This window comes from Hyperoodon ampullatus (genome assembly GCF_949752795.1).
Source record: "Hyperoodon ampullatus genome assembly, chromosome: 4".
Lineage (NCBI taxonomy): Eukaryota > Metazoa > Chordata > Mammalia > Artiodactyla > Ziphiidae > Hyperoodon > Hyperoodon ampullatus.
Genome location: NC_136917.1, coordinates 125020845 through 125046162, shown reverse-complemented (window position 1 = coordinate 125046162; position 25318 = coordinate 125020845). Strand labels below are relative to the sequence as shown.

Sequence of the window (25318 nt, the reverse complement as noted above, 5' to 3'; positions counted from 1 at the left end):
TATACTAAGTCATTAAAATAGGGTACTGTGATTCCTCCAACTTTATTTTTCATTTTCAAAATTGTTTTATTGTAGTTCCTTTGCCTTTCCATATAAATTTGGAATCAACATTTTTATCTTTACAAAAAATAGATCAACTTGGGGAGAACCAAAATCTTTACTGTGTTTATTTTTCCAGTCCATGAACATGATATGTCTCTCCTTTTATTTAGGTCTTTGATTTCTTTCATCAGTATTTTTCAGTTTTCAGCATTCAGAACGTGTGCATATACTGTTAGATTTATACCTAAGTATTTACTTTTTGTGTTATTGTTAATTAAAAAAATTGTTTTGATTTATAATTGTATTTCACTAGTTTACAGAAACATAATTAATTTTGTTTTGACTTTATATGTTGTGCTGTTGATATTACAGATCTTTGACATCTCTTGTCAGGTTTATCCCTAAGTATTTATATTTGTATACTGTTGGTAAATGGTATTATTTTATTAAATCTTAATTTCCATTTGTTCATGAATAATATATAGAAATACAATTGATTTTTGGTGTTAATCTTATATCTTACAACCTTTCTAATTTTACCTATCAGGAATAGCAGGAGTTTTGTAGATTTCACTGGGTTTTCTACTTAAGTGATCATGTCTGCAAATAAAAACAGTCTTACTTCTTCCTTTCCAATTTGATTATTTCTTTTTGTGTGTTATTGAGTGAGCTAGAACATCTAGTACAGTGTTGAGTAGAAGTGATGAGAGCAGGTATCCTTGTCTTTTTCCTGATGTTAGGAAGAAAGCACTCAGTCTTTCACCATTAAGTATTAATGTTAGGTATGGGTTTTAGGTAGATGCCCTTTATCAGGTTGAGGAAGTTTTCTTCTATTCCTAGTTTGCTGAAAGTTTTATCATGACTGGATGTTGAATTTTGTCAAATTCTTTTTCTGTATCAATTGATATGATTATGTGTTTTTAATGTGAATATTAAGTGATTATCAAATATTGAGCCAGTGTTTCATTCCCACAGTAAATATTTTGTTATGTTGTATTTTTCTTTCTGTATATTGCTGGATACTACTTGCCAATATTTTTTGAGTTTTTTCAGTTTCTTTGTTTTTTTGCCTCTGTACATGAAGGATATTATCCTGATGCTTACTCTATTTTTGTACAGTCTTTTTCTGATTTGATATCATGGTAGTGCTGACCTTATAAAATGAATTAAGAATTGTTCTTTCCTGTTGTGTTTTATGGAAAATATTGTGAAGAATTAATATTACTTTTTCTTAAATATTTGGTAATGAAACTACCTGGGCCTGGAGGTTTTGGGGGTGGGGGTGGGTGAAGGAGGTGAATTTAACTATAAATTCAGTTTCTTTAATGTTTATAGGACAATTCAGGTTATCTGTTTCATATTGGATAATTTTGGTAGTTGTTTTCAATGAATTATCTAAGTTGTTGAAAATGTGTGTGTAGAATGTTCATAGTATTCCCTTATTATCCCTTTAATGTATGTTGGGTCTGTAATGATATCCCCTTTTCAATCCTGATAATAGCAATTTGTGTCTCATCTCTCCTTCTCTCCCCCCCCCCCTTGCTTTTAGTTTTGCTAGAGGTTTATCAATTTTACTGATCTTTTCAAAGAACCAGCTTTTGATTTCAATTATTTTTTTCTATTATGTTTTGTTTTCAAAGTCATTGATTTCTGGTCTTACTTTTATTACTGACGTCCTTTTGCTTGCTTTGACTTTATTTTCCTTTCTCTTATAAAATATTTTTTATGGGAGAAACGTAAGTTTTCGATTGGAAATCCTTTTTTATCTCATCTAAGCATTTGTTGCTATAAATTTCCCTTTATTTACTGCGTGAGCTACAACCCATGACTTTTATGTTGTGTTTTTAATTCAGTTCAAACTGTTTCTAATTTCCTTTGAGACTTTTGTTGGCCCACGTAGTTTGTCTAAGTGGCTAGTATAATCATGTAAAGACTGAAATGTTAGCATTCTGAGGAAATTTAAAAACTTCATCCTGTCGAAGAATATTTCTTCCTCTGGATTGAGAGAATGTAAAGCTGCCACTAGTATAGCTGTATAATATTTTAAAATAATTCTATTTAAGCATTTTGTTTGTTCTGCTGTGTTGACATTTCTTAACCTTGAGCTTAGTTAATATGAATAAAAGAAAATGTCTCTTTAAAACCCACAGGAAACTATTGTGAAAAGAGTTTACCTTACATTTCTGTGGCATGTGCATGAAAATATAAAATAATTGACCAAGTATCATGGTTTTTAATAAATCAATGAACCATCTACAATGATTATATTACATTGTTATGAGTTAAGACTACTTGTATTATTACGAGGGTGTGATTTAGGCAATGGGGAGAATAGAGGTCAATAAATTATATTAAAGACCTACTCACTTGTGTTTACCTAGAGAAGATATGCATTTTCCACAAAGGCATTAAGTTTCATTTTCCTGGATTTGCACATAGGGATAATTTTTCACAGATTTTGGAGTCCACTTAATCTTTTATCACTTGATTCATCATGTTGAAATCATACACAAATCATATTCTAAATATATTTTTGGTTATCTTTTTAAATAAAATTTTTGTGCTTCTGAATCATAATAGTAATTCACGTATTGAACAGTTATTCCCCATTTGTTCTGTTTCTAAAGAAGAAAATTAATGGTTTATTGAAATAAAAAGCTTCAGTAATGAAGCTTCAGTAATGAAAATAACTAAAATTTTAATTAGATGACACATTTTACTATAATTTTCCATTGTGTGTGTGTATATATATACATACACACACACAAACACCCACCACACACAATTCATTATCTGTTCACCTCTTGATGGACACTTAGGTTGCTTTCATATCTTGGCTGTAGTATATATGCTGCTGTGAAGATTGGGGTGTGTGTATCTTTTTGAATTAGCGTTTTTGTTTTCTTCATATATGTACCCAAGAATGGAATTGCTGGTTCATATGGTAATTTTATTTTTAGTTTTTTGAGAAACCTCCATACTGTTTTCCATGGTGCCTGCACCAATTTTCATTCCCAGCAGCAGTGCACTGAGGGTTCCCTTTAATCCACATCCTTGCTAACATGTGTTATTTATGGTCTTTTTGATGATAGCCATTCTGACAGGTGTGAGGTGATACCTCATTGTGGTTTTGATTTGTCTGATGATTAGCAATGTTGAGCATCTTTTCATGTGCCTGTTGGCCATCTGTATATCTTCTTTGGAAAAATGTCTATTCAGGTCTTCTGCCCATTTTTTGATTGGGTAATTTGGTTTTTAGATATTGAGTTACATGAGCTGTTTATATATTTTGGATATTAACCCCTTATTGGTCATATCATTTGCAAATATTTTTTTCCTATTCAGTAGATTGTCTTTTCTTTTTTTTTTTTTTGATGGTTTCTTTTTCTGTGCAAAAGCTTTTAAGTTTAATTAGGTCCTGTTTATTTTTGCTTTTATTTCTTTTGCCTTAGGAGACTGATCCCTCAGAATGTTACAATTTGTGTCAAAGAGTATTCTGCCTATGTTCTTTTCTAGGAGTTTTGTAGTTTAAGGTCATACATTTAGGCCTTTAATCCATTTTGAGTTTAATTTTGTATATGGTGTGAGAAAATGTTCTAATTTCATTCTTTTACATAGATTGGTCCAGTTTTCCCAGCACCACTTATTGAAGAGACTGTCTTTTCTCTATTGTATATTCTTGCATCCTTTGTGTTAGAGTAATTGACCTTAGGTGCCTGGGTTTATTTCTGGGCTCTTCATTCTGTTCTATTGATCTATATGTCTTTTTTTGTGTCAGTACCATTCTGTTTTGATTACTGTAACTTTGTAGTATTGTCTGAAATCAGCTTTGCTCTTTTTTTTCTCAAGATTGCTCTGACAATTTGAGGTCTTTTGAGGTTCCATGTAAATTTTAGGATTACTTGTTCTAGTTTTGTGGAAAATGTCATGGGTATTTTGTTAGGGATTGCATTAAATCAGTAGATTGCCTTGGGTAGTGTGGTAATTTTAATAATATTATTTCTTCCAATCCATGAACATGGGATCTTTCCATTTATTTGTATCATCTTCAGTTTCTTTCTTCAGTGTTGCATGGTTTTCAGACTACAGGTCTTTTACCTCCTTGGTTAACTTTATTCCTAGGAATTTTACTCTTTTTGATGAAAATTTAAATAGAATTGTTTTCTTGCTTTCTCTCTCTGATAGTTCATTATTCGTGTATAGAAAAGAACAGATTTCTATATATTAATCTTGTATTCTACAACTTTACTGAATTCATTTATTAGTTCCTGTAGTTTTTGATGGAGACATTAGGATTTTCTGTATATACTACCATGTGATCTTCAAATAGTGACAGTTTTACTTCTTCCCTTCTAATTTGGATGCCTTTTCTTTTTTTTTTTTCTTGCCTGATTGCTTTGGCTAGAATGTCCAATACTATGTTAAAAAGGAGCAGTGAGAGTGAGCATCCTTGTCTTGTTCCTGATTTTAGAAGAAAAGCTTTTAGCTTTTTACTATTGAATATGATGTTAGCTGTGGGTTTGTAATAAACGGCCTTTATTATGTTGAGATATGTGCCCTATATACCTACTTTGATGAGAGTTTTTATCATGAATGGATGTTGTCAAATGCTTTTTCTGCATTTACTGAGATGATTGTGTGACTTTTATCCTTCATTTTGTTAATGTGGTGTGTCACATTGACTGATTTCTGGGTATTGAACCATCCTTGCCCTCCTGGAATAAATCCCACTTGATCATGTTTTTTAATCCTTTTTATGTATCATTGAATTTGGTTTATCAGTATTTTGTTGAAGATTTTACAACTGTATTCATTAGAGATAAAGGCCTCTAATTTTGTTTTTTTTGTAGATTTTTTGTCTGGTTTTGATATCAGGGTAATTATGGCCTTATAGAATGAATTTGGGAGTGTTCCCTCCTCTTCAGTTTTTTTGGAATAGTTTGAGAAAGATAGGGATTAGCTCTTACTTATATGTTTGCTAGAATTCCCCTGTAAAGCTATCTGGTTCTAGATGTTTGTTTGCTGGAAGTTTTTTTTTTTTTTTTTTTATTACAAATTCAGTTCCACTACTAGTGATTGGTCTGTTCTGATTGTCTGTTTCTTCTTGATTCAGTCTTTGAAGGTTGCATGTTTCTAGAAACTTGTCCATTTCTTCTAGGTTTTCCAGTTTGTTGGCATATAGCTGTTTGTAGTATTCTCTTATGATTTTTTGTGTCTCTGTCATATTGGATGTTATTTGTCCTTTTTCATGTCCTATTTTGTTTATTTGGGTCTTCTCTTTTATTGTTGTTGATGAGACTGTCTAAACGCTTATCAACTTTATGTTTTCAAAATAAACAGCTCTTGGTTTCATTGATTTTTCTTCTTTTTTGCCTCTATTTTATTTATATCCTTGCTAATCTCTGTTATTTCCTTCTTTCTGGTGATTTTATACTTTGCTTATACTTCTTTTTCTGATTACTTTAGATGGTACGTTAGGTTGTTTAATTGAGATTTTTCTCATTTCTTGAAATAGACCTATATCACTATAAGCTTCCCTCTTAGAACTGCTTTTGCTGCATGCCATGGATTTTGGAAGGTTGCGGTTTTTTTTCCATCTGTCTCAAGGTATTTACTGATTTTCTCTTTGATTTATCATTGACCCTTTTTTTTTTAAAGTAGCATTTTGTTTAGTCTCCATGTATTTTTGTGTTTTTACCATTTTTCTTCCTGCAGTTAATTTCTGGTTTCATTCTGTGTTGCCAGAAAAAATACTTGGTATAATTTATATCCTCTTAAATTTGTTGAGACTTCTTTGTGGCCAAGCATGTGATATATCCTGGAGAATGTTCCATTTGCACTTGAAAAGAATGTGTTTTCTGCTGTTTTTGGTTGAAATGTCCTATAGATATCTATTAAGCTCAACTGGTCTAATGTGTCTTTTAGGACTACTTTTCCTGTATTGATTTTCTGTCTGAATGATCTCTCCAGTTATGTAAGTGGGTGGTTAAAGTCTCCTACTATTACTGTATTATTGTGAGTTTCTCTCTTTATGTCTGTTAATGTTTGCTTTATATATGTAGATGCTCCTATTTTAGGTATGTATATGTTAGTGAGTTTTATATACAGTTCTTGTATTGATTACTTTATCATTATATAAAGCCCTTCTTTTTGTTATAGACTTTGTTTTACTGTCTACTTTGTCTCATATGAGTATTGCTACCCCAGCATTCTCGTTGCTATTTACATGAAATATCTTTTTCCTGACTCTCACTTTCAGACTATATGTGTGTTTAGCTCTGAAGTGAGTCTCTTGTAGTCAGCAGATAGATGGCTCTTGTTATTTTTAGCCAGTCAGCCCTCTCTGTGTCTTCTTTTTTTTCTTCTTTTTTTTTTTTTTTTTTTTTGCGGTACATGGGCCTCCCACTGTTGCAGCCCCTCCGGTTGCGGAGCACAGGCTCTGGACGCACAGGCTCAGTGGCCATGGCTCACGGGCCCAGCTGCTCCGCGGCATGTGGGATCTTCCTGGACCGGGGAACGAACCCGCATCCCCCGCATCGGCAGGCGGACTCCCAACCACTACGCCACCAGGGAAGCCCCTCTCTGTGTCTTTTGATTGGAGCATTTAGTCCACTGACATTTACAGTGATTTTTAATATGTACAGGTACTTACTACCATTTTGTTACTTGTCTTCTGGTAGTTTTTGTAGTTCTTCTCTGTTCTTCTTTTAGTCTCTTCCCTTGTGGTTTAATTATTTTTTAGTGGTATGCTTATGTTCCTTTCTATCTGTTTTTTGTGTTTTTAATGTAGGTTTTTAATCTGTGGTTATCTTGGGGTTCATATGTGTTGACTAATATTTATATTTATTTTTCAAAAACTGGTTGAAATTTAAGGTAAAACACATTCTAAAAGGTCTACATTTTTCACATTGTGTTTTTTTTTTAACATTTTTATTGGAGTATAATTGCTTTACAATGCTGTGTTGGTTTCTTCTTTATAACAAAGTGAATCAGTTATACGTATACATATGTCCCCATATCTCTTCCCTCTTGCATCTCCCACCCTCCTTATCCCACCCCTCTGGGTGGTCATAAAGCACCGAGCTGATTCCCTGTGCTATGTGGCTGCTTCCCACTAGCTATCTATTTTACGTTTGTTAGTGTATCTATGTCCATGCCACTCTCTCACTTTGTCCCATCTTACCATTCCCCCTCCCCATATCCTCAAGTCCATTCTCTAGTAAGTCTGCATCTTTATTGCCATCTTGCCCCTAGGTTCTTCTGACCATTTTTTTTTTCTTTTCTTTAGATTGCATATATATGTGTTAGCATACGTTATTTGTTTTTCTCTTTCTGACTTACTTCATTCTGTATGACACACTCTAGGTCCATCCACCTCACTACAAATAACTCAGTTTTGTTTCTTTTTACGGCTGAGTAATAGTCCATTGTATATATGTGCCACATCTTCTTTATCCATTCATCTGTTGATGGACACTTAGGTCGCTTCCATGTCCTGGCTATTGTAAATAGAGCTGATATGAACATTTTGTTACATGACTCTTTTTGAATTATGGTATTCTCAGGGTATATGCCCAGTAGTGGGATTGCTGGGTCGTATGGTAGTTCTATTTTTAGTTTTTGAAGGAACCTCCATACTGTTCTCCATAGTGGCTGTATCAGTTTGCATTCCCACCAACAGTGCAAGAGTGTTCCCATTTCTCCACACCCTCTCCAGCATTTATTGTTTCTAGATTTTTTGATGATGACCATTCTGACCGGTGTGAGATGATATCTTATTGTAGTTTTGATTTTCATTTCTCTAATGATTAATGATGTTGAGCATTCTTTCATGTGTTTGTCGGCAATCTGTATATCTTCTTTGGAGAAATGTCTATTTAGGTCGTCTATTTAGGTCTTCTGCCCATTTTTGGATTGGGTTGTTTGTTTTATTGTTGTTGAGCTGCATGAGCTGCTTGTAAATTTTGGAGATTAATCCTTTGTCAGTTGCTTCATTTGAAAATATTTTCTCCCATTCTGAGGGTTGTCTTTTGTACTTGTTTATGGTTTCCTTTGCTGTGAAAAAGCTTTGAAGTTTCATTAGGTCTCATTTGTTTATTTTTGTTTTTATTTCCATTTCTCTAGGAGGCGGCTCAAAAAGTATCTTGCTCTGATTTATGTCATAGAGTGTTCTGCCTATGTTTTCCTCTAAGAGTTTGAAAGTGTCTGGCCTTACATGCAGATCTTTAATCCATTTTGAGTTTATTTTTGTGTATGCTGTTAAGGATTGTTCTAATTTCATTCTTTTACATGTAGCTGTCCAGTTTTCCCAGCACCACGTATTGAATAGGCTGTCTTTTCTCCACTGTATATACTTTGCCTCCTTTATCAAAGATAAGGTGACCATAGGTGCATGGTTTTATCTCTGGGCTTTCTATCCATTCCACTGATCTATATTTCAGTTTTTGTGCCAGTTCCATACTGTCTTGATTACTGTAGCTTTGTAGTATAGTCTGAAGTCACGGAGCCTTATTCCTCCAGCTCTGTTTTTCTTTCTCAAGATTGCTTTGGCTATTCAGGGGTCTTTTGTGTTTCCATACAAATTGTGAAATTTTTTGTTCTTGTTCTGTGAAAAATGCCAGTTGTAGTCTGTTAGGGATTGCATTGAACCTGTAGATTGCTTTGAGTAGTATAGTCATTTTCACAATGTTAATTCTTCCAATCCAAGAACATGGTATATCTCTCCATCTGTTGGTATCATCTTTAATTTCTTTCATCAGTGTCTTATAATTTTCTACATACAGGTCTTTTGTCTCCTTAGGTAGGTTTATTCCTAGATATTTTATTCTTTTTGTTGCAATGGTAAATGGGAGTGTTTCCTTAATTTCACTTTCAGATGTTTCATCATTAGTGTATAGGAATGTAAGAAATTTCTGTGCATTAATTTTGTATCCTGCAACTTTACCAAATTCATTGATTAGCTGTTGTAGTTTTCTGGTAACATCTCTAGGATTCTCTATGTATAGTATCATGTCATCTGCAAACAGTGACAGCTTTGCTTCTTCTTTTCCAATTTTGATTCCTTTTATTTCTTTTTCTTCTCTCATTGCTGTGGCTAAAACTTCAAAACTATGTTGAATAATAGTGGTGAGAGTGGACAGCCTTGTCTTGTTCCTGATCTTAGTGGAAATGGTTTCAGTTTTTCACCATTCAGGATGATGCTGGCTGTGGGTTTGTCATATATGGCCTTTATTATGTTGAGGAAAGTTCGCTCTATGCCTACTTGGCTGGAGGGTTTTTATCATAAATGGGTATTGAATTTTGTGAAAGCTTTCTCTGCATCTATTGAGATGATCATATGGTTTTTCTCCTTCAATTTGTTAATATGGTGTATCACGTTGATTGATTTGCCTATATTGAAGAATCCTTGCAGTCCTGGGAAAAGCCCCACTTGATCATAGTGTATGATTCTTTTAATGTGCTGTTGGATTCTGTTTGCTAGTATTTTGTTGAGGATTTTTGCATCTATATTCATCAGTGATATTGGCCTGCAGTTTTCTTCCTTTGTGACATCTTTGTCTGGTTTTGATATCAGGGTGATGGTGGCCTCGTAGAATGAGTTTGGGAGTGTTCCTCCCTCTGCTAAATTTTAGAAGAGTTTGAGAAGGAGAGGTGTTAGCTCTTCTCTAAATATTTGATAGAATTCGCCTATGAAGCCATCTGGTCCTGGGCTTTTGTTTGTTGGAAGATTTTTAATCACAGTTTCAATTTCAGTGCTTGTGATTGGTCTGTTTATATTTTCTGTTTCTTCCTGATTCAGTCTCGGATGGTTGTGCATTTCTAAGAATTTGTCCATTTCTTCCAGGTTGTCCATTTTATTGACATATAGTTGCTTGTAGTAATCTCTCATGATCCTTTGTATTACTGCAGTGTCAGTTGTTACTTCTCCTTTTTCATTTCTAATTCTATTGATTTGAGTCTTCTCCCTTTTTTTCTTGATAAGCCTGGCTAATGGTTTACCAATTTTGTTTATGTTCTCAAGGAACCGGCTTTTAGTTTTATTGATCTTTGCTATCACTTCCTTCATTTCTTTTTCATTTATTTCTGATCTGATCTTTATGATTTCTTCCCTTCTGCTAACTTTGGAGTTTTCTTGTTCTTCTTTCTCCTGTTGCTTTAGGTGTAAGGGTAGGTTGTTCATTTGATATGTTTCTTGTTTCTTGAGTTAGGATTGTATTGCTATAAACTTCACTCTTAAAACTGCTTTTGCTGCATCCAGTACGTTTTGGGTTGTTGTGTTTTCATTGTCATTTGTTTCTGGGTATTTTTTGATTTCTTCAGTGATTTCTGGTTATTAATTAGTGTGTTGTTTAGCATCCATGTGTTTGTATTTCTTACAGATTTTTTCTGTAATTCATATCTAGTCTCGTAGCGTTGTGGTCAGAAAAGATACTTGATATGATTTCAATTTTCTTAAATTTACAAAGTCTTGATTTGTGACCCAACGTATTATCTATCCTGGAGAATATTCCATGAGCACTTGAGAAGAATGTGTATTCTGTTGTTTTTGGATGGATTGTCCTATAAATATCAATTAAGTTCATCTTGTTTAATGTATCATTTAAAACTTGTTTCCTTATTCATTTTCATTCTGGATGATCTGTCCATTGGTGAAAGTGGGGTGTTAAAGTCCTCTACTATGATTGTGTTACTGTCGATTTCCCCTTTTATGGCTGTTAGTATTTGCCTTATGTATTGAGGTGTTCCTATGTTGGGTGCATAAATATTGACAATTGTTATATCTTCTTCTTGGATTGATCCCTTGATCATTATGTAGTGTCCTTGTTTGTCTGTTGTAATAGTCTTTCTTTTAAAATCTATTTTGTCTGATGTGAGAATTGCTACTCCATCTTTCTTTTGATTTCCATTTGCATGGAATATCTTTTTCCATCCCCTCACTTTCAGCCTGTATGTGTCCCTAGGTCTGAAGTGGGTTTCTTGTAGACAGCATATATACGGGTCTTGGTTTTGTATCCATTCAGCCAGTCTTTGTCTTTTGGTTGGCGCATTTAATCCATTTACATTTAAAGTAATTATCGGTATGTATGTTCCTATTACCATTTTCTTAATTGTTTTGGGTTTATTATTGTAGGTCTTTTTTTTCTCTTGTGTTTCCTGCCTGGAGAAGTTCCTGTAGCATTAGTTGTAAAGCTGATTTGTTTGTGCTGAATTCTCTTAGCTTTTGCTTGTTTGTAAAGCTTTTAATTTTTCCATCAAATCTCAATGAGATCCTACTGTGTAGAGTAATTTTGGTTGTAGGTTTTCAGGCTTCATCACTTTAAATATGTCCTGCCACTCCCTTCTGACTTGGACAGTTTCTGCTGAATTATCAGCTGTTAACCTTATGAAGATTCCCTTATGTGTTATTTTTTGTTTTTCCCTTGCTGCTTTTAATATTTGTTCTTCTTATTTAATTTTTGATAGTTTGATTAATATGTGTCTTGCCATGTTTCTCCTTGGATTTATCCTGTATAGGACTCTCTGTGCTTCCTGGACTTGATTAACTGTTTCCTTTCCTATATTGGGGAAGTTTTCAACTATAATGTTTTCAAATTTTTTCTCAGTCCTTTTCTTTTTCTCTTCTTCTTCTGGGACCCCTATAATTCGAATGTTGGTGCATTTAATGTTGTCCCAGAGGTCTCTGAAACTGTCCTAAATTCTTTTCATTCTTTTTTCTTTATGCTGCTCTGCAGTAGTTATTTCCACTATTTTATCTTCCAGTTCATGTATCCGTTCCTCTTCCTCAGTTATTCTGCTATTGATCCCGTCTAGAGAATTTTTAATTTCATTTATTGTGTTGTTCATCATTGTTTGTTTGATTTAGTTCTTCTTGGTCCTTGTGGAACGTTTACCGTTCTGTTTCCAAGATTTTCGATCATTTTTAGTATTATTATTCTGAATTCTTTTACAGGTAGACTGCCTATTTCCTCTTCATTTGTTAGGTCTGGTTCGTTTTTGCCTTGCTCCTTCATCTGCTGTGTGTTTCTCTGTCTTCTCATTTTGCTTAACTTACTGTGTTTGGGGTCTCCTTTTCACAGGCTGCAGGTTCATTGTTTCTGGTGTTTTTGATGTCTGTCCCCAGTGGCTAAGGTTGGTTCAGTGGGTTGTGTAGGCTTCCTGGTGGAGGGGACAAGTGCCTCTTTTCTGGTGGGTGAGGCTGGATCTTTTCTTTCTGGTGGGCAGGTCCACTTCTGGTGGTGTGTTGTCGGGTGTCTGTAGCCTTATTATGATTTTAGGCTGCCTCTGTACTAATGGATGGGGTTGTGTTCGCATCTTGCTAGTTGTTTGGCATAGTTTGTCCTGCACTGTAGCTTGCTAGTCATTGAGTGGAGCTGGGTCTTTGCGATGAGATGGAGATCTCTGGGAGATTTTCGTCATTTGATATAACGTGGAGCTGGGAGGTCTCTTTTGGACCAGTGTCCTGAAGTTGGCTCTCCCGCCTCAGTGGCACAGCCATGACGCCTGGCTGGAGCACCAAGAGCCTGTCCTCCAATGGCTCAGAATAAAAGGGAGAAAAAAAAGGAAGGAAGGAAGGAAGAAGAAGGTAAAATAAAATAACGTTATTAAAATAAGAAATAAAAAATAATTATTAAGGAAAAAAACTTTTTTTAAATAATAAGAAAATAAAAATAAAAAAATGGAGAGACAGAACCCTAGGACAAATGGTAAAAGCAAAGCTATACAGACAGAATCACACACAGAAGCATACACATACTCACAAAAAGAGAAAAAGGAAAAAAGTATATATATTGTTGCTCCCAAAGTCCACCTCCTCAAATTGGGATGATTTGTTGTCTATTCAGGTATTCCACAGATGCAGGGTACATCAAGTTGATTGTGGAGATTTAATCCGCTGCTCCTGAGGCTGCTGGGAGAAATTTCCCTTTCTCTTCTTTGTTCACAGAGCTCCAGGGGTTCAGCTTTGGATTTGGACCTGCCTCTGCGTGTAGGTTGCCTGAGGGCATCTGTTCTTCGTTCAGACAGGATGGGGTTAAAGGAGCAGCTGTTTCGGGGGTCCTGGCTCACTCAGGCTGGGGGGAGGGAGGGGTACCGATGCGGGGAGAGCCTGCAGCAGTAGAGGCTGGCATGACGTTGCACCAGCCTGAGGCGTGCCATGCATTCTCCTGGAGAAGTTATCCCTGCATCTCGGGACCGTGGCAGTGGCGGACTGCACAGGCTCCCGGGAGGTGTGGATAGTGACCTGTGCTTGCACACAGGCTTCTTGGTGGTGGCAGCAGAAGCCTTAGTGTCTCATGTCTGTCTCTGTGGTCCTCGCTGATAGCTGCCGCTTGCGCCCGTCTCTGGAGCTCCTTTAAGCAGGGCTCTGAATCCCCCCTCCTCACGCACCAGGAAACAAAGTGGGAAGAAAAAGTCTCTTGTTTCCTCGGCAGCTCCAGACTTTTTCCTGGACTCCCTCCCAGCTAGCTATGGCGCACTAGCCCGCTTCGGGCTGTGTTCACGCAGCCAACCCCAGTCCTCTCCCTGGGATCCGACCGAAGCCCGAGCCTCAGCTCCCAGCCCCGACCCATCCTGGCGGATGAGCAGAGAAGCCTCTCAGGCTGGTGACTCCCAGTCGGTACCGATCCTCTGTGTGGGAATCTCTCCGCTTTGCCCTCCACACCCCTGTGGCTGTGCTCTCCTCTGTGGCTCTGAAGCTTCCTCCCACCACCCACTGTCTCCGCCAGTGAAGGGGCTTCCTAGTGTGTGGGAACCTTTCCTCCTTCACAGCTCCCTCCCACTGGTGCAGGTCCCATCCCTGTTCTATTGTCTCTGTTTTTTCTTTTTTTTTTGCCCTACCCCGGTACGTGGGGAGTTCCTTGCCTTTTGGGAGGTCTGAGGTCTTCTGCCAGCATTCAGTAGGTGTTTTGTAGGAGTTGTTCCACATGTAGATGTATTTCTCATGTATTTGTGGGGAGGAAGGTGATTTCTGTGTCTTACTCTTCTGCCATCTTGAAGCTCCTCCCCTCACATTTTGTGTTTTTGATGTCATATTTTATATCCTCATGTTTATCCCTTCACTGTTTATTGTATTTATAGTTGCTTCTATAATTTTTTGTGTTTTAATCTTCATACTAGCTTATTTAAGTGGTTGATCTGCAGCCTTTACTATATATTTGCATGAACTAGTCAGATTTTTTTCCTTTTATATAGACTCTTACTTCTCATTTTATCCTTTTATTTTCTTCTTAGATAACACTCTTTAAACATATCTTCTAGGGTAGATTTAGTATTGACGAACTTTTAATTTTTGTTTGTCTGAAAAGTCCTTTATCTCTCCTTCAATTCAAAATGGTAATCTTGCTTGCCAGAGTATCCCTAGGTTGCAGGTTTTTCCTTTTCAGCACTTTGAATATATCATGCCACTTCCTTCTGACCTGTAAAATTTCTTCAGAAAAATCAGCCTATAGCTTTATGTGGATTTCATTTATATGACTGTTTTTCTTTTGTTGCCTTTATAATTTTCTCTTTAATTTTCAATTTTATCCTTTTTTTTTTTTTTTTTGGCGGTACGTGGGCCTCTCTCTCTTGTGGCCTCTTCCATTGCGGAGCACAGGCTCCAGATGCAGAGGCTCAGTGGCCATGGCTCACAGGCCCAGCCACTCGCAGCATGTGGCATCTTCCTGGACCAGGGCACGAACCCGCATTCCCTCCATTGGCAGGCGGACTCCCAACCACTGTGCCACCAGGGAAGCCCTATTTTATCCTTTTAAATATGGTATATCTTGCTTTGGGAGCCTCTGCACTTCTTGTACCTTGATAACTGTTTCCATCTTCATGTTTGGGAAGTTTTCAGCTAAAATTTCATCAAATGCTTTTTTGACCCCCTTCTCTTTCTTCTCCTCTGGGACCCATATAATGCAAACATTGGTATGCTTGATATTGTTGCATAAGTCCCTTAGACTGTTCTCATTTTTTAAATTTGTTTTTCCTTTTGCTGTTCTGATTTGGTGAATTCCATTATTCTATCTTCCAGATCACTTATTTTTTCTTTGTTTCACCTAGTCTGCTATTTGTTCCTTCTAGTGTGGTTTTCACTCCAGTTATTCTTCAGTTCTGATTGATTCTTTTTTATGTTTTCTAGTTCCTTGTTAAAATACTCACAGTTTTTATCCTTTCTTTTCCCTAATGCAGTTAACATTCTTATTACTAATGCTTTGAACTCTTTATCTGGTAAATTATTTATTTCTGTTTCATTAGTTGTTTTTTCATGGGTTTTTCTCTTGCTCTTTCATTTGAAACAAATTCCTCTGTCTTCTCTTTTTGCTTAACTGTCTCTTTCTCTATGAAATTTGATGAAACAGTTTCCTATTCCAGTCGTGAAGGGGTGTCCTTGTGTGGGAGCTTCCCTACACCATCTGTGTGTGCCCAGTGGCTTTGGTGGGAGAGCTGGATCTGATATGAACACAGGTCACATTTTCTCCCAGGGCAAGCTGGCAGCTGTCACCTTAGTAGGAGTTTTGGCTGGAGATTCAGGAGTTAGAGCCAGAGCCAGGTGTGAACAGAAGCCCTGAGAGTCAGGTCTGAGCTGGTTCTGTTCCCTTTAAGTGTATGCTCTCCTCCCTCCCAGCTCTGGGACCCTTGGCCCAGAGGGGAGCAGTGCTAGAGCTAGAGGGGTGGAGTGGGCACTCAGTTTAGGTTGGGCCATGGGTTGTGCCGGTCCCAGCCCTATTCAGTGTTTTCTAGTGCAGTTAATGCACTGTCTCCCTGAATGCCAGTAAAGGTCACCCTCTCCTGGTTCAGTTGCTGTTCCAAGTTGAGCCAGCTCCATTACTCACAACTGCACTCTCCGCTCTGTTGTTGCATCCCTTGCCCTAGTGTCAAGCTGTGCCATGGAGCAAGAGGGGCTGGGTTGGGCCCTCTGTGTGGGTCAGGCCGTGGGCTGTTGTGGTGCCAGGACCAGAGTTCCAGACCACTCCCCATGTGCTGCCTCGGCCAGTGCCAGTGATGGCTACCTTTACCCTGTTCAGATGCCATGCTGGGTCTGGGCTGGCCCTGACCCTCACAACTGAACACTTTCCTTGGTTGCTGCAGCCTTTACCCTAGTGTGGACTGTGCCATGGAGCAAGCAGGGCCAGAGTAGGTGCTCAGCTCAGTCTGGGGCATGTGCCAGGGTGGGTGTGGGTAACTAGCCAGAGTTCTGGGCAGTTTCAATTTGCTTCCTTTACCTTGTTTCAGGAGTAAGCAAGTGTGTGCTCACTCTTTGAGAATGGAGCCCAGGTTTCTTACAGCCCTCCTGTGAGTCCCACTGGTTTTCCAACCAGCTAAAGGGATTTATCTTCCTGGAGTCAGACCCCGAGGCTGGTGTGCCCAATATGGGCTTGAACCACTCACTCCCCAGGGAAGATCTCTGATCCCATGTAATCTAACTCCTCTTTTGTGTTCCCTCCCAGAGGTGCAGGACCTGACCTGACCACTTCTTTTCCCTTCCTACCCAGTTCTGTGTGGATCTTTCTTACAGCCATGTTTGTATGAGAGTCTTTCTGCCAGTCTTCAGTTTGTTTTCAGTAAGAATGGCTCCACATGTAGATGTATTTTTGATTTGTTTGTGGTGGAGTTGAGCTCCGTGTCCTACTCTGCCATCCTGATGTCCCCTCAGATTTAAATTTTCACATGCTTTAGCACAGTTCTCTGTACACAGTAGATGATCAGGAATTTTTTTTAAACAAGGTTTTCTTTTTCAATTTTTAGGTTTATAGAAAAGTTGTGAAGGTAGTATAGAGAGTTTCCATATGTCCCACACTGTTTTCCCTATTATTTATATTTTATGTTAGTATTTTACATTTGTCACAATTAATGAATCAATATTGATAAATTACTATTATTTAAACTTCATACTTTAATCAGGTTTCCTTAGTTTTTACCTAATATTCTTTTTCTGTTCCAGGATACCATCCAGGGTATCATATTTCATTATATTTAGTTGTCATGTGTCATTAGGCTCCTCTTGGCTTTGACAGTTTCTCAGACTTTCCCTGTTTTTGATGACCTTGACATCTTTGAGGTTACCTAGTTAGGTATGTTGTAGAATGTCCCTCAATTAAGGTTGTTTGATCCTTTTCTCATTATTAGACTGGGGTTATGAGTTGTCTTATGGATCCCCAAGTCCTACCCCCATGTTTGATGATTTACTAAGAGGACTCAGCCTATAGTTGTAGTCACAACTGTGTTTTATTTCAGTATAAGGATACAAACCACAAAGGGAAAGTGTGCATGAGGCAAAGTCTAGAAGAAACGAAGTGCAAACTTTGAAGAGTCCTCTCCCCATTGAGTTATATAGAATGAACTTAATTCTTCCATCAACTAGTTATAACAACTTGTGTGCAATGTTGTGTACCAGGGAAGCTTATTATAGACTCAGTGCCCAGGGTTTTTATTGGGGGTTGGTCATATAGACATCTTCTGCCTGGCACATACCAAATTCCAGACTCCAGAAAGAAAGCAGATGTTCAACATAAAGCATATTGTTTGTGCAAATATTTTTGGCACAGTGAGCCATTGTTATCAATTAGGATGATAGGAGCTCTCCAGAAATTCAGGTTCTCAGATGCCTGCCAAGGGCTAGCCTTTTCAGAACTGATAGGCCTCTACATTAACTCTTTTCTGTACATTGGTTTTGGGGAGGAAGACCACAGAATTGAAATGCCATTTTCATCACATTACACATCATTTCAAGGATATATACTATCAACATGACTTATTACTATTAATGTTAACTCAGGAATGTTTTGAAACAGGGAAAAATAATAATTATCATATTTATATATTCCTTATGTACTAGTTTCCTATTATTGCTACCACAAATTACCACAAACATAGTAGTTTAAAACGATATTGTTTTATCATCTTATTTTTCTTGAGGTCACAATCTGAAAATGGGTGTTGTAGGGCTAAAAATCAAGGTGTTGGCAGGGCTGCATTCTTTCTGGAGGCTCTAGGGTAGAATATGTTCCTTACTTTTTCCAGCTTCCAGGGTCTGTCCACATTCCTTGGCTTGTGGCCTCCTTCCATTAATGACATCACTGTAACATCTGCTTCCTTTGTCACATTTTTTCTTTGACCTATTTAAGGGTCCTTGTGATTATATTAGGCCCACCTAGATAATCCAGAGTAATCTTCCCATTTTAAGTTGCTTAACTTAATCACAGCTGTCAAGTCCCTTTGACATGTAAGGTAACATAAATTCCATGGATTAGAACATGGACATCTTTGGGGAGTCATTAATCTGCCTACCACATCTTACTATATTCTGGGTGGTTTTCTGATTTATTTACTTCATTTAATTCTACACCGTTTTATGAGGTAAGTTCTATTATGGTCACCATTTTATGGATGGAGAAACTGAGGATCAGAGAGGTTAAATAAATAAACTAGGCCCACAAACCTAGTATGTGGCAAATCTAGATCCCAAAGTTTATGCTCTTAATCATAATACTGTGACCTCTCAAGAAAGGATTTTTTTTCTCACATATTTTATCATTCTTTGATGATTAACAAAACATTTTATTATTGTATACCTTTCTTCTTCATTCATTCTCTTCTTCATTTGACTAATGCCCTTGGATGGCTTACTCTTTGCCAGAAACTATGCTAAGTATTGAGGATACAACAATGAATGAAATATGATCCCTCCCTTCAGGGACCTTTGAGTGAATGGGGAAGACATCTGTGAACATCAGTGATCCTTTTCTTATGTTTTTGCAGAAATGCTGTATCATAGTGAATTTTGGCCAACAGTTTACTTAATCCAAGATTTCTTTGGCCAAGACCTTGAGATGCAGCTGAGAATCCCAGAGCAGTCACAAAGAAGCTTGATTGGGAGAGGGTAGCAAGATTGTGCAGAAGTGGGAAGATTGATAACAGAGAAAAAAGGAGAAATGGTCAGCTGATGAAGAATTTTGATGTAGTAGTCAGAAACTTATATTTGATTCTGAGGATGCTATGTAGCTGCTTGAGAGTCCTGTGTAGCTCCACACTGAGTCCACAGTAGTAGCTCAGTAAATGGTTGCTGAGGGGATGAATTGAACATATGAATGATGTATCCATTACTTCAGACCTGGAAAATGCTTTAAGTGTGGAGGCTAACAGTCGTTCCTAACCCTGGATGCAAGTTGGAATCCTCTCAGGAGGTTTTAAAAATGGCAGTGCCTTCTCTATCAGATTATGTCTTGGTTGGTCTAGACTGGGCATCATTACGTATGTTTGTGTATTTTAAAGTATATATATATACTTTCAAGTAATTCCAGTGTAGCCAGGGTTGAAAACTATTGGAAAGAAGAGCTGTCAACAAAAAGGAATTAACAGTTGTTTAGAAGTGATTTGATACAGTCCTTGACAAAGCATTTATTAACAAGAGCAAAGAGAATTTATTCCGATGGATGTTCCAGAGGAAGGGCAACTGGCTAGAATTAGGCTGAGATGAAGAACCATACTGGAGAAGACAAGATATTTTGATCTTATACTTTCTAGCACCTCATATAGCTCCTTACATGTAGTAAAACACAGTATAAATACTTATGTCCAAGTAACATTTAGTATATCCAGGTAGCTTTTCTTAGCCTGGTATTAAAAGAATGAGAATTTTGGTTAGGAGCAAGGGGGAGGGAGGGAATTGTTTGGAAAAGTTATGGTAATGATCGCAGCAGTTAACATTTATTGAGCTTTTCAGTATGTTAGGTACAGTACAAGATGCTTTATTTGTATCACCTGATTTCCGTGAGCTATTAGGTTGTGGATTATGGGGAATCACTAAGGGGGCAGGCTTTGGAAAGCTAGGGAGGAGCATGAAGACACTGTCTTCTTCAGGCACTAGGGGGGAAAGGCAGTTGGAAAGTACCAGAGTGAATATGCATCCTTTCCTGTCCCAAATTTCATGTAAGGCCAATTTTGTGTAAGGAAGGGAGAAAACATTATTATCGTCAGTAAGCTGGTCCCAAAGTGACATGTACAGAAAATTGGAGCCTATCACATAGGACTGAGCTTAGTCTAGCTGTGTTTGATGAGTAGAACCAGGCTCTGCCTTCAGCTCTAATGTGCACTGGGAAGACTGTGCCTAGTTTATGTTCTAAACCTTCGCGTTTCATTTCATTTACATCAACCAAGGTATTCACTTCCCACCTGTTGTTCTCCCTCCTTGCTCCATTTCTGCCCTTACACATTTTAAAAATCATAGACAGCTGCTGGCAATGGCTCCTTGTCATGTTCAGACCTCCTTAAAACTTGTCAGATGCTGAGATGTAAGTCTCACCTACTCTTCTCACAGATGCGAACCTCACAATATCAGCTTCCATATGCCCAGAAACGGGGGAAGTAGCTGGAATACTCTCCCTGGCTCTGCATGACTAATTGTAATTGCTATCACTTGGGCTTTCTTTTACAAAGTAATATTTTGAAGTTAATTTTTCATTTTAGAAGCCATATAACAGTGTTAGAGAAAGTGTAGAAAACTGAAAAATACATTTACAAATCAATCGAGCAGTTACCTGAGGTGGGTGGCGGATATGATCCGGGGGACTATAAGGGAAATCCAACTCTCTTAGTTATGTTTTACTTCTTAAGCTGGGTGGTAGCATCACAGGTGTTTTCTTCTGTTTTGTCTGTCTTTAGTATTTTATAATGCATTGAAAAATCGATTATAAATCATACTCCCCTAATAATGCCATACCCTTTTTAGTTGCCATTTTTGCTGCAAAATCTAAGCTTATGCACCTTTGTTCTCCTTGTAAAGCTAGAGGCTTCAACAGATAATATAGGCATTTCCAGGTCTGAAGCATCATTCATATGTTCAATTCATCCCCTCAGCAACCATTTTCTTTTACCTAAGAGGTTCACTTTTTATAATGCTTTTATAATACTCTATTAGAATAAAATTGAATATTTAATAATCCATGAGAAAAACTTTCCACTAAAAAATAATTATATATCTATGTTGCACTAGGATATGCTATTCAGCTCTGAAATTCTGTGCTTTTATGACACTCGCTGGAGTATTACTTGTATAGGTGACATGGGTCATCTTGTTTTCTAACACCAGAGGGCGCCAAACTTCCTCTTGCAGCAAAATGATCAAAATTATTTCTTTCCATCAAAGAATTGCACATACTGGGGTAGAATATGGAATGGTACATTTTTAGTCTCTTGACAGATTAAAAAAGTAAGAGAATTTGTGCTTTGTGAGAAGGAGTTTACAAATCATGCTAAGGCTTTCTCTTGTTGCCATCAGCTAGGAATCTGTCAGTACTTTAATTCAGCTGCTTTCCAGGGGTATACTATGTTTGTTAGAGGGAATAAAATAGCTACTTGGGAATAATGCTGGGATAAATTATTTTGAAGGAGCTATAGGTAATCCATCTATTCTGGCTTTAAGTTTCAGGTGGCATGTGCAGTTTTTTGGAAATAGGCATGACCCCTAAATTCAGGATAAAATCAATGGCAAGGGTTGTGCTACAGTATGGAGTAGGGTCCTGGCAGAGGGGAGTAAAATGAGGTGAGACAGTAAATCACAGTGAACTATTCACACCTTGATGTTTAATAGAGTTTTGTCAGCTTTCATTTGATAAGACATCCTTCTCCCATTCTTGAATAAAAGAATGTTTAGAACAAGGCCACACGAGCCAATGCTTCTTTTTACTAATTGTACTTTTTATGTTCAGTTTAACATTTAAAGATATTTTTATAGTGAATGTGTATGTTAAATTATTCCTAGTCATTAGACCTTTTTTTCCCCCTTTTATCTCCAGCCACAACAATTGATAATCTATTTTGATTTTCTAAACACTAACAAATATAAATGAGCACCTTCTATAAAGCAGCAGCATAATCCTGTAGGGAAAATACCAAGCAGGTATTTTAAGGAAATCAAGGTGCTAGCTCCCTCTATGTACTTAGGTAGTATGTTATAAATTACCATATATTTAGTCACTTAATACAACAGAAATATATTATAGTTCTGGAGATCAGAAGTGTGAAATGGGTCTCACTGGGCTAAAATCAAGTTGTTGTCAAGGCTGCATTCCTTTCTGGAGGCTCTAGGGGAAAATTTACTTTCTTGCCTTTTATAGCTTCTAGAGTCTGTCTTCTTTGGTTGGCTCATGGCCACTTTCCATCTTCAAAGTCAGCAATGGCTAGTCAACTCTTTCTTATATGCCATCTCTCTGGTTCTGACTCTTCTGTCTTCCTTCATCCCGTTTAAAAACCCTTGTGGATGGATCCCTGAACAATGATGGTGGAGTAGAATGACGTGCTCTCACTCCCTCTTATGAGAACACCACAATCACAACTAGCTGCAGGAGAATCATCGACAGGAAGACAATGGAACTCACCAAAAAAGGTACCCCACATCCAAAGACAAAGGAGAAGCCACAATGAGATGGTAGGAGGGGCACAATCACAGTAAAATCAAATCCCATAACTGCTGGGTGGGTGACTCACAGACTGGAAAACATTTATACCACAGAAGTCCACCCACTGTAGTGAAGGTTCAGAGCCCCACGTCAGGCTTCCCAACCTGGGGGTCTGGCAACAGAAGGAGGAATTCCTAGAGAATCAGACTTTGAAGCCTAGTGGGATTTGATTGCAGCACTTTGACAGGACTGGGGAAACAGAGACTGCACTCTTGGAGGGTAAACACAAAGTAGTGTGGGCATCAGGACCCAGGGGAAGGAGTAGTGACCCCAGAGGAGACTGAACCAGACCTACCTGCTAGTGTTGGAGGGTCTCCTGCAGAGGTGGGGGGTGGCTGTGGCTCACCGAGGGGACAAGTACACTGGCAGCAGAACTTCTGGGAAGTACTGCTTGGTGTGAGCCCTCCCAGAGTCTTCCATTAACCCCACCAAAGAGCACAAGTAGGCTCCAGTGTGGGGTTGCCCCAGGCCAAACAACCAACAGGGAGGGTACCCAGGCCCAGCCATCAGCAGTCAAGCAGATTAAAGTTTTACTGAACTCTGCACACCAGAGCAACAGTCAGCTCTACCCACCACTAGTCCCTCCCATCAGGAAACTTGCACAAGCCTCTTATATAGCCTCATACACTAGAGGGAAGACAGCAGAAGCAAGAAGAACTACAACCCTGAAGCCTGTGGAACAAAAACAACATTCACAGAGAGATAGACAAGGTGAAAAGGCAGAGGGCTATGTACCAGATGAAGGAACAAGATAAAACCCAAGAAAAACAACTAAATGAAGAGGAGATAGGCAACCTTCCAGAAAAAGAATTCAGAATAATGATAGTGAAGATGATCCAACCCTGGAAAAAGAACAGAGGCAAAGATGGAGAACATGCAAGAACTGTTTAACAAAGACCTAGAAAAATTAAAGAACAAACAAACAGATGAACAATACAATAACTGAAATGAAAACTACACTAGAAGGAATCAATAGCAGAATAACTGAGGCAGAAGAACGGATAAGTGACCTGGAAGACAGAATGGTGGAATTCACTGCTTCGGTACAGAATAAAGAAAAAAGAATGAAAAGAAATGAAGACAGCCTAAGAGACCTCTGGGACAACATTAAATGCCACAACGTTTGCATTATAGGGGTCCCAGAAGGAGAAGAGAGAGAGAGAGAAAGGACCCAAGAAAGTATTTGAAGAGATTATAGTTGAAAACTTTCCTAACATGTGAAAGGAAATAGCCACCCAAGTCCAGGAAGCACAGAGAGTCCGATAAAGGATAAACCCAAGGAGAAACATGCCAAGACACATAGTAATCAAATTGGCAAAAATTAAAGACAAAGAAAAATTACTGAAAGCAGTAAGGGAAAAACAAGATATACCAAGGGAACTCCCATAAGGTTAACAGCTTATTTCTCAGCAGAAACTCTACAAGCCAGAAGGGAGTGGCATGACATACTTAAAGTGATGAAAGGGAAGAACCTACCGCCAAGATTACTCTACCCAGCAGGATGTCATTCAGGTTTGATAGAGAAATCAAGAGCTTTTACAGGCAAGCAAAAACTAACAGAATTCAGCCCCACCAAACCATCTCTACAACAAATGCTAAAGGAACTTCTCTAACTGGGAAACACAAGAGAAGAAAAGGACCTACAAAAACAAATCCAAAACAATTAAGAAAATTGTCATAGGAACATACATATTGATAATTACCTTAAATATGAATGGATTAAATACTCCAACCAAAAGACACAGGCTTGCTGAATGGATACAAAAACAAGACCCAGGGCTTCCCTGGTGGCGCAGTGGTTGGGAGTCCGCCTGTCAATGCAGGGGACATGGGTTCGTGCCCCGGTCCGGGAAGATCCCACATGCCGCGGAGCGGCTGGGCCCGTGAGCCATAGCCGCTGATCCTGCATGTCCGGAGCCTGTGCTCTGCAACGGGAGAGGCCACAGCGGTGAGAGGCCCGTGTACCGCAAAAAAAAAAAAAAAAAAAAAACAAGACCCATATATATGCTGTCTACAAGAGACCCACTTTAGACCTAGGGACACATACAGGCTGAAAGTGAGGGGATGGAAAAAGATATACCATGCAAATGGAAATCAAAAGAAAGCTGGAGTAGCAATACTCATATCAGATAAAATAGACTTTAAAATAAAAAATGTAACAAGAGACAAGGAAGGACACTACATAATTATCAAGGGATCAATCCAAGAAGAAGATATAACAGTTATAAATATATATGCACCCAACATAGGAGCACCTCAATATATAAGGCAACTGCTAACAGCTATAAAACAGGAAATCGACAGTAACAAAATAATAATGGGGGACTTTAACACCTCACTTACACCAATGGACAGATCATCTAAAATGAAAATAAATAAGGAAACAACAGCTGTAAATGACACAGTAGACCAGATAGATTTCCTGGATATTCATAAGACATTCCATCCAAGAACAGCAGATTACACTTTATTCTCAAGTGCACATGGAATATTCTCCAGGATAGATCACATCTCGAGTAACAAATCAAGCCTCAGTAAATTTAAGAAAATTGAAATCATATCAACCATCTTTTCTGTCCACAATGCTATGAGATTAGAAATGAATTATGGGGAAAAAACATAAGAAAACACAAACATGTAGAGGCTAAATAATACGTTACTAAATAACCAAGAGATCACTGAAGAAATCAAGGAGGAACTCAAAAAATACCTAGAGACAAATGACAATGAAAACACGACGATCCAAAACCTATGGGATGCAGCAAAAGCAGTTCTAAGAGGGAAGTTTATAGCTATGCAAGCCTACCTTAAGAAACAAGAAACATCTTAAATAAACA

The 25318-nt window shown here is 37.9% G+C and overlaps 1 protein-coding gene across 1 annotated transcript in view; it reads left to right on the top strand.

The window, feature by feature from the left end:
• The window catches only part of RNF180 (ring finger protein 180), a gene marked incomplete at both ends in the record, with an annotated part of 236673 nt that overhangs the window by 31686 nt on the left and 179669 nt on the right, over positions 1-25318 (top strand). The gene's annotated exons all lie outside the window — the stretch shown is intronic.